Source organism: Oryza sativa, chromosome 4 (genome assembly GCF_034140825.1).
Source record: "Oryza sativa Japonica Group chromosome 4, ASM3414082v1".
Taxonomy (NCBI): domain Eukaryota; kingdom Viridiplantae; phylum Streptophyta; class Magnoliopsida; order Poales; family Poaceae; genus Oryza; species Oryza sativa.
Window position 1 is genome coordinate 17,787,451 of NC_089038.1, and position 8,285 is coordinate 17,795,735.

The 8,285-nt window shown below is 42.7% G+C and overlaps 1 long non-coding RNA gene across 1 annotated transcript; it reads right to left on the bottom strand.

Annotated features, from left to right (window-relative positions):
- Positions 1 to 1,850: 1,850 nt before the first annotated feature.
- Positions 1,851 to 4,195, bottom strand: LOC107280545 (uncharacterized). Its single transcript, XR_001545080.3, has 3 exons — positions 3,991 to 4,195; positions 3,848 to 3,920; positions 1,851 to 2,158 (listed from the first exon to the last, which is right to left on the bottom strand). It is a non-coding gene; the product is annotated as an uncharacterized lncRNA (long non-coding RNA).
- Between the last annotated feature and the right edge of the window lie 4,090 nt (positions 4,196 to 8,285).

The window sequence follows — 8,285 nt, forward strand, 5'->3', positions numbered from 1 at the left end:
AAAAGTCCGTAAAAAGAGTCTGCAAGACTGATTCTTCCAATCCATGTTCCACAGAAGGCGAGTTGCCTTCGGATCTATGCCATGGAGCTTGGGAAGGCACCACTGCATGGGTGGAGCTTGGGCAGGGAGATCATGCCGCTGCCCTCGAGTAGCAAGAACGCACCTCTGCCAAGGCCACCATTGACCCGCTGCCATCTGTTGGCAACTTCTTTAGGCAATAACACAATCACAATCGTAACACCTAAACGTCTTGTGGTGATATGGAGACACCAACCATCTCAATCTAGCAACAAGCTAAATTAACCAAGATGGGTTTTGATAGATTAAACCGGCTAGCGGAACCGATTTAGATGGAACGATATATAACTACCCGTCTTGTGGACAAATGGAAGGTTTACAGGATAAACCTGCAAAGTATTTCGCATTCTCGCAGCAAAGGCGGACGATTTACGGCGCAAATCGATAACGATGGACAAACTAAAGTAGTGCTATATGAAAATGTAGAAGTAATATTCAAAAAAACAATTCGATATAGCCCTTATTTGAGACCACCAGAGCAGCATTGTCAGCATCATTTCTTTCAGGATTTTGACGGTGTTATTGAGTGGTGTAGCCGTGTAGGTTCACAACAGAGACCCTCTGGCTCTGATATAGCCCTTGGATAAGGGACCTGACATTTCTGAAGAACAGAGAGGAGAAATCGTGTGTCTGCTTGCACTCGCTACTGAAATCCTCTGCTTTGCTTGCTCTATTTTCCATTCTTCGTCAGGGCTGCTAAAAGAGAGATTTAAACAGTGCAGCATCTGATGCTAAGGCATCAACCATCAGATGGATGCACCCAAGTGTTTAAGGCAAGAGCGTTCATTTGCGAGGTTATAACATAATACAAGGATGCAATCAACCATACAGGCCACAGCTTATGAAATTCTCAGCCTAGCCTGCTATTGCCGGAGCAGGTGCTGCACTAGCGTTTACGAACTATTAGTAACCAAGAAAACAAAATAATTCAAATCGTAGCAATTTGTCCGGGTCGTAGCTAGGACTGGTATTTTGTGGACAGAGTAGTAGGTCAACATCCAGTAAAGTTCACTTGTTTGACAGCCAGATTACAAGCAATATACTCGTACAAACTAATTAACTAGGGCAGGAGCCAACGTACACAAGCAATATGCTCGTACAAACTATAACATTCCCGACACCTTGATCTAAACGTAAACTAATTTTTAAGTCTTAATCTGCCATCGTCAGCAATCCTATCCAGAAACCAGTCCATCTATGGAATCCTTAATTAAGTAGACCTGAGCAATCAAACGTCTCCTAGGGGTGCACGTACTCCAGCTCTTTTCAGTCTCCAAAGTATCAATAGCGGTCAACCGCCACTACACCATGCCCCTAGTTTGCTTACTACATATCTGTCAGAACAGGATCTATATGCTGTCAAATTATTTGTCAGCAAAACTTTTCCCGACAGATAGGGTCTGTCAGGCCAAGTGCTGCCGGCAAAAGTCTTTCCCGACAGATAAATATGTGCTGACAGATAGACTGATAGTGTTGCTACATATTTACCGACAGATAGTTTTACCAACAGATGGGCATTTACCGACACTTAAGAAGATTCCCAACAGATAGCATATCATTGTGTTATAGATTTGCCGACAATTAATGTATAGATGGCTAGCACAATAACTTACAAGCAATCAGTCGGTAATCCACACAAAAAAATATACTAATTACCTATTAGCATCCATTTTATGAACCATACCTCAAATTAAATTTGCAACATACATGGATGAATACCACTCCAAATTTTGCAACACAGATTATCATTTTTAGTAAGTTACACACATGCATAACACAATATTAAACTATTCATAACTATTGTTCATCCATCAAGTAGCCTTCAAGTACCAGTATCACAATAGCAGTATTCTGATACAAATAGCAGTTGTCCATCAGCTCAAATAGCTATTACATAAATGTCCAACTTAGATATAATGGAGTTCTTCAAGTACATAGCAATAATTACATAACTTAGATGCAACTAAGGTTCTTGTAGGTGTATCGAGGTTCCAAAAACAATACAAATCATCTCTTTTATGGTTCTTGTAGGTTCTTGATTTTCTTTTACAGCACCTCTGCTAGCCCTTTTTATGGTTGCCTGTAAAATAAGGAAAGCTATGCTTCAGTCCACAATATCACATTCCCTTTGCTGAAATAAAAAATGTAAACAGTATAGAAGATACTGCCACCATATGTGAAAGCCCAATTTTTTTCATCTAACAGTTCCATGGACTATTTTTTTCATAGAAGCAGCACATGATAGCCCAACAAAACACCATGTGAAACATGATAGCCAAGATTCAGTGTCAGCCTCACTTGTGGTAACCACAACGAAACAACATATATATGTTTGCAGCTGAAATGGGGAAAGGTGAATTGGAAAAAAAAACAGGTGGTCGACTTCAGAATAAGGGAATACTATATTGATAGACTTCAGAACTACTATCATCAATATATGTAAGCTAACATCCAATGCTATAATCAATGAACTGTACAGATTCAGATGCCCCAATAATGACAAAACATTACTGTATTCAGATTCAGATGCCCCAATAATGCTAACATCCAATGCTATGCAAAAATGTAGACACACCTACAAACAGGACAGTCAGTGATGGGAGTACCAAGGTCCAATAGACCACAATACCTTGCAGATACATTGTTAAGTATAACCCTCATGGAGAGGACTCAAATGAACTAATCATTGCAGATACAATGGCATTTCACTTGTCACCAAGAAGTGTTCAGTTAAGTGATCATGTCTATGAATGTTTTCATGGTTCCACACTCAAATTGCCATGCAATTTATAAAACACTCATGAAAAAAAAGTTTGTAGTACTGATTCAGCATTTTGTATATTGGTCCTATCACTCACAAGGTAAACTGTTGAGTGATCACTAGTTGTTTCCATGATGAGTTCACACATTTTCTACATGGGTATAATATTTTATCTCCTATTGCAGACTTGCTAAATGCAAAATCAAGGAAATTGTCCACTCCTTGTATATAGATTTGTGTGTGCCTAGGCTCAACCATCCACGCCTTATCCATGATGATTAGCTAACGTCCAACTTGAGTCCACAGTAATCTTTTGATATATTAGTTGATATATTAGTTGACAGAATCAGCAAACAGTAGCATAAACATAGTTGAGCAACTGTGATTTTTTTCCAGCCTATATACAAGTCCAGTTTCTAAATACACAAATTAAGACATGATATTGGTCCCTTTCTCTTGAGTAATCTTGCAGTGTATTTTTTCCAGAAGCAACTGAGCTAGAGACAATATACACTACATTGCAGCTTACCAAGTATAAATAGTATGATTTTTATGTACTCAGATTATAGAATAATGGGAGAATATATAGGTACTAATCTGATAAAAATCTTGTTGATCTAAATTTTTTAAAGGTTAAACATGCTAATTTTGGATTTATTTCAGAATACTCACAGTGTGGCAGTGAAAAAAACAAAGTGCATAACTCTGAAGTGTGAAACAACTTGGTATGTTGCATTATTTTAATTTTATTATGTAACTTAGTTTGTCATATTTCCAGGCTATGTCTGCGGAGATGTTTTCCAGTACACTGAGTAGATTAGCCAAAGAAGCTAATATCCAAAAAAAAAAACATCTAGCTAGCTACACCACATCAATCCAAGGGGAAAAAATGCATGGGATTAACTTATTGCCATCGCAGCTAATAGGAGAGGGAGGAAATGCTGTACATGTTGCAATCACATCGAATTCAGAAACACAGCTAATCAGATCGAGAGTTAATTGAGGTACCTGCTCACTGGACAGCAAGGCCTTCTTCTTCCCAAATCGAAACACACCTTCTCTGGCTCAGGGAACCACCGCGCTGCATGGCACACATAGAAAATCATCATGATGATCTTGCGGGAAAATATGATTTCGTTTCTACCACGTACCTTGCAGCTTCGAACTTTGAACTCGCCGCCGCCGCCGACTTGGATGAAGGTGTGGAGGAGGTGGGAGGATTTCGCCGAGGCAGAGGGGGAAGCGGGGCGCGGTGGATGGGGAGCGAGGTGGCGGCGCGCGGCGGATTTGGCCAAGGAGGAGGTGGCGGCGCCCAGTGGATGGGGAGGAGCGTGGAAGGGGGAGAGGTGGCGGCGCGCGGTGGAAGCGGGGGGAGGAGGCGGCGCGCGGTGGAAGCGGGGGGAGGAGGCGGCGCGCGGTGGAAGGGGGAGAGGTGGCGGCGCGCGGTGGAAGCGGGGGGAGGAGGCGGCGCGCGGTGGAAGGGGGAGAGGTGGCGGCGCGCGGTGGAAGCGGGGGGAGGAGGCAGCGCGCGGTGGAAGGGGGAGAGGTGGCGGCGCGCGGTGGAAGGGGGAGAGGTGGCGGCGCGCGGTGGAAGCGGGGGGAGGAGGCGGCGCGCGGTGGAAGGGGGAGAGGTGGCGGCGCGCGGTGGAAGCGGGGGGAGGAGGCGGCGCGCGGTGGAAGGGGGAGAGGTGGCGGCGCGCGGTGGAAGCGGGGAGAGGAGGCAGCGACCTAGCTAGGGTTTTTTTTGGCGTGTTTTTTTTTGGCGCACAGAATATCGGCGGTTTTTTTTATTTCCTGCCTGAGCTTTCACCGCGCTCTATCCTAGCCGTTGAATCAAGATCTGATGGACGAAGTATTGCTGACAGATGGATTATCATTAAGTTTTCCTGACATATAATTGGTTTCTAGTCTTAAAATTGCTGACAGTTATTTTGACCCCAAAAAAATTTAGAATTGCTGACATATAATATGTCTTATTACATAGTATTCCTAACATATAATTTGCCAAAAGCCTTTGCCAACAAATAGTCTATCAATAATTGTTTATCTTTACCGACAGATGTCTGTTGGTAATCTAGTGTCATGGTGTAGTGCGCGAAGGCCTAGAGGACTATAATTACATATTACTAATTAAGCTAACTAATTCGGATGGTTCAGCTTCATTTTGATTTGAAAATGATAACATATGGTATGTACATCATATACACAACTTCAGAGAACCTCATATGTACTAGTTGAGAATCTCTTATAAGTGCCAGTTTCCCAACTACCACCTAGTAATGAGCACCAATGACCTCTGGCATTGATGTCGGTTCTAGAACGGACACCTGTCAAGATTATAGATACCGGTTCTGTTTGTAGAACCAATACCTATAATCTTCAAAAAACAATATCCCCCAAATCCCCGAGACTGCTTCTTTCAATCCGTGTTCCGAAGAAGGCGAGTTGCCTTCGATGAAGGCCATGGAGCTTAGGGAGGCACCACTGCATGGGTGGAGCTCGGGCAGGGAGATGACGCCTCTGCCATCGAGTAGCATGAAAACACCTCCGCCGAGGCCACCATCGAGTTGCCGCCGTCGTCTTCCTCGCCTCACCAGTTGAGAGCTCCGCCACTGAAGCCCATCACCAAGCTCGTTAGCTGCCGTTGCCCGGCTCACGCCGTCACCACGCCCACCACAGCAACGCCGAGCTCGTCGACTACAGCTTCATGCGATAGTGCTGGATCTGAAGCGACGACCTCCACGTACAGTCACTGGGTGGAGGTCAAGGTTGGAGACGCCATTGGTGGATCTCAGGTGTGAGATAGGGGAGAGGAAAACGGGTGCCAGAGAGGGAGCTCATCGTGGCCAAGGAGCCATAGGGTGCCGGAGAGTGGAGCAAGGTTTGGAGAGATGGGAGAGTGGCATGGAGAGAGGGTGGTTTGGGCGTGGGCGTGGGCGAAGGGGCTTTGGTGAGGGCAAGGAGGACGGTAGGGTGAGCCCTGGGCTACGGGAGGTGAAGCGGCGCGGGCGGAGTTAGGATAAGGATGGGTGGGTGGGTCTCATGTGTGTGGATGGATAAGGACAGGTGCCCCGCCGAGTCGGCTAGGTTTTATGGGTGCTCGTTCTACAAAATGGGTACTAATAGTGTTGGAACGAGATTTTCACTATAACCAACACTACTATTGCTGAAATGTGCCAGTTTAATTAACATTTTTCCATCTCGCGGAGGTGGGAAATATCAATAGGGACCGGTTTCAAAGTACAGATACGTATCAGGCAGTATCTATTAGAGGTTTTGTAGTTGTGCCATGAGATCCATCCAATGCGAAGCAATTAATGTTAGGATGGTAGAGAGTCATATATCATGCATGCTAGATTGTCAGAGGTAGTACACTGCACCTCATATGGCAAGTGCTATAAGTATCTAAGCACAATCCTCTAAATGCCACTAAACTTAAATGATGAGGTGGAGGAGAGAAGAGAGAAAATAGATGATGAGCCATCCTTCATGCAAGGGGCAACCTCTTCACAAATTTTATGAAAGAGAAAAAAGTGAGGGGCTAGTATATTAGAGACAATTTAATGTATGAGCTACCACCTACTAATAAATTAGTTGATGATGTGGATAATATTAAATGTGACAAGAGGTGGTGGTCACCTCCAATTTTATCCACATCATCCATCCATAAAATCAAAACTAACTCGTATTAATGCATTGTATTTAATACACTAGTCCCAATACACCAATCAACCCCTCTCATTTTCTCTTGTTCTTGAAGTTTGTATGAAGGTTGCCCCTTACATGAGAGGTGGCTCCTCCTCTCTCTCTCTCTCTTCTCTTCTTTCATCCACATCATAATTTAAGCATATATAGCACTTTTGTGCTCATAACCTTGTAGTACTTGCCCTTATAAAACTTGCCCATAGCTAAACAAGGCTAGGAGTTAGCTAGGCAGCAAGAACGAGAGAGGGCTATCTAGGAAAAATGGCTAAACACCATGCTTTGCTTGTGCACAAACTAGGAATAGGAGGCACGAGGGATTTGACACGAACTGCAATGTGTTCTTAATCTACTCATTCTCATGTTAAATTAGTTGTTCACAATGAACCGATGTAACCATGAGCTACGAAGGCCAGACTTGCACGGTTAATATGTCGCAAAGCACATTTACGGGAATATCACCATGTACAGATGTAAAACCATGTGTGGTTATAGTTCTTTTGTGATGGAAAATTGACAAGTACCGAAAGTGCAAGAAGTGTGTGCGTGGACTAACATTGGTCAGGTTGTGACATCTGTACCAAGACAACGGTTGTTTGGTTCATGTGTATTCACCCCCCTCTATAGCCGTTATTGGTCTTTCAACAGAAAACGTGCACATATATTAATTATATCTAGAACAATCACGCCAGCTTTCTACAAGGAACAAGTGTGAAATGATGATCTACCATGTCATCGTCCCTAACTCATCACAGGCCACGGAGACCAAGCACTGGTGGAGAAACCGTTTGTAGAACCGGTTCGTAACCCCCCTTTAGTCCCGGTTGTCCAACCGGGACTACGATTCCGGGACTAAAGATAGCGATCTTTAGTCCCGGGTGAAATAATCGGGACTAAAGATTGGTCAGCCACGTGGCCGGCTGATCCATCTTTAGTCCCAGTTGGTGTTACCAACTGAGACTAAAGATCGGTGTACCAATTTTTTTTTTATTTGTATGGCACTGTTTGCTGCATGGTTGATTTATATATATGCATAATATATATGCATTGTAATATATATATTATGCACATATATAGAATACATATATATATATATATATATATATATGTATGTGTATATGTCTATATGTATAAATACATATATTACACACATATTTATAATTTAAAGCACTTAACATTTTATGTGCATATATGTTACCAAAATATATATTAACACTAAAGTAAATGTACGTACATATATAAATATATATATATACATGTATGTATAGTACAATTCATTTGCTCGCTAGCTATAGCTACGACTTCGACGCCGGCGTTATGTCAGAAGAGGAAGGACCGACGTTATGAATTGTCGATCCGTCGTAGTAGAATTCACCATCGGGATTAAGGACTTCTTCGTTAATGAACCCCATCAGTTGTTCTTGAACAACCATGATAAAATCCTTGTGTGGGAGATTTTCCCTCATGTGAATACGCTATCATTCGAAAAATAATGACATATCAATATATGAAATTAATAAACAATTTAACAAATCGATACGCAATAAAATTTTGAATGGTTTATGTATACGTACATCGAGCTCTCATGTGGTGTATATTTGGTGTGATAGGCAGTGGGCATACTCGCATATGTCGTAGCCGCATAAGTTAGTTCCCTTGTCCTGCTTTGCACACTACATGAGAAACGATGAGAGATTTAATATACTCTTTATATTAACAGTAATTAGAGATTCAATTCAATATA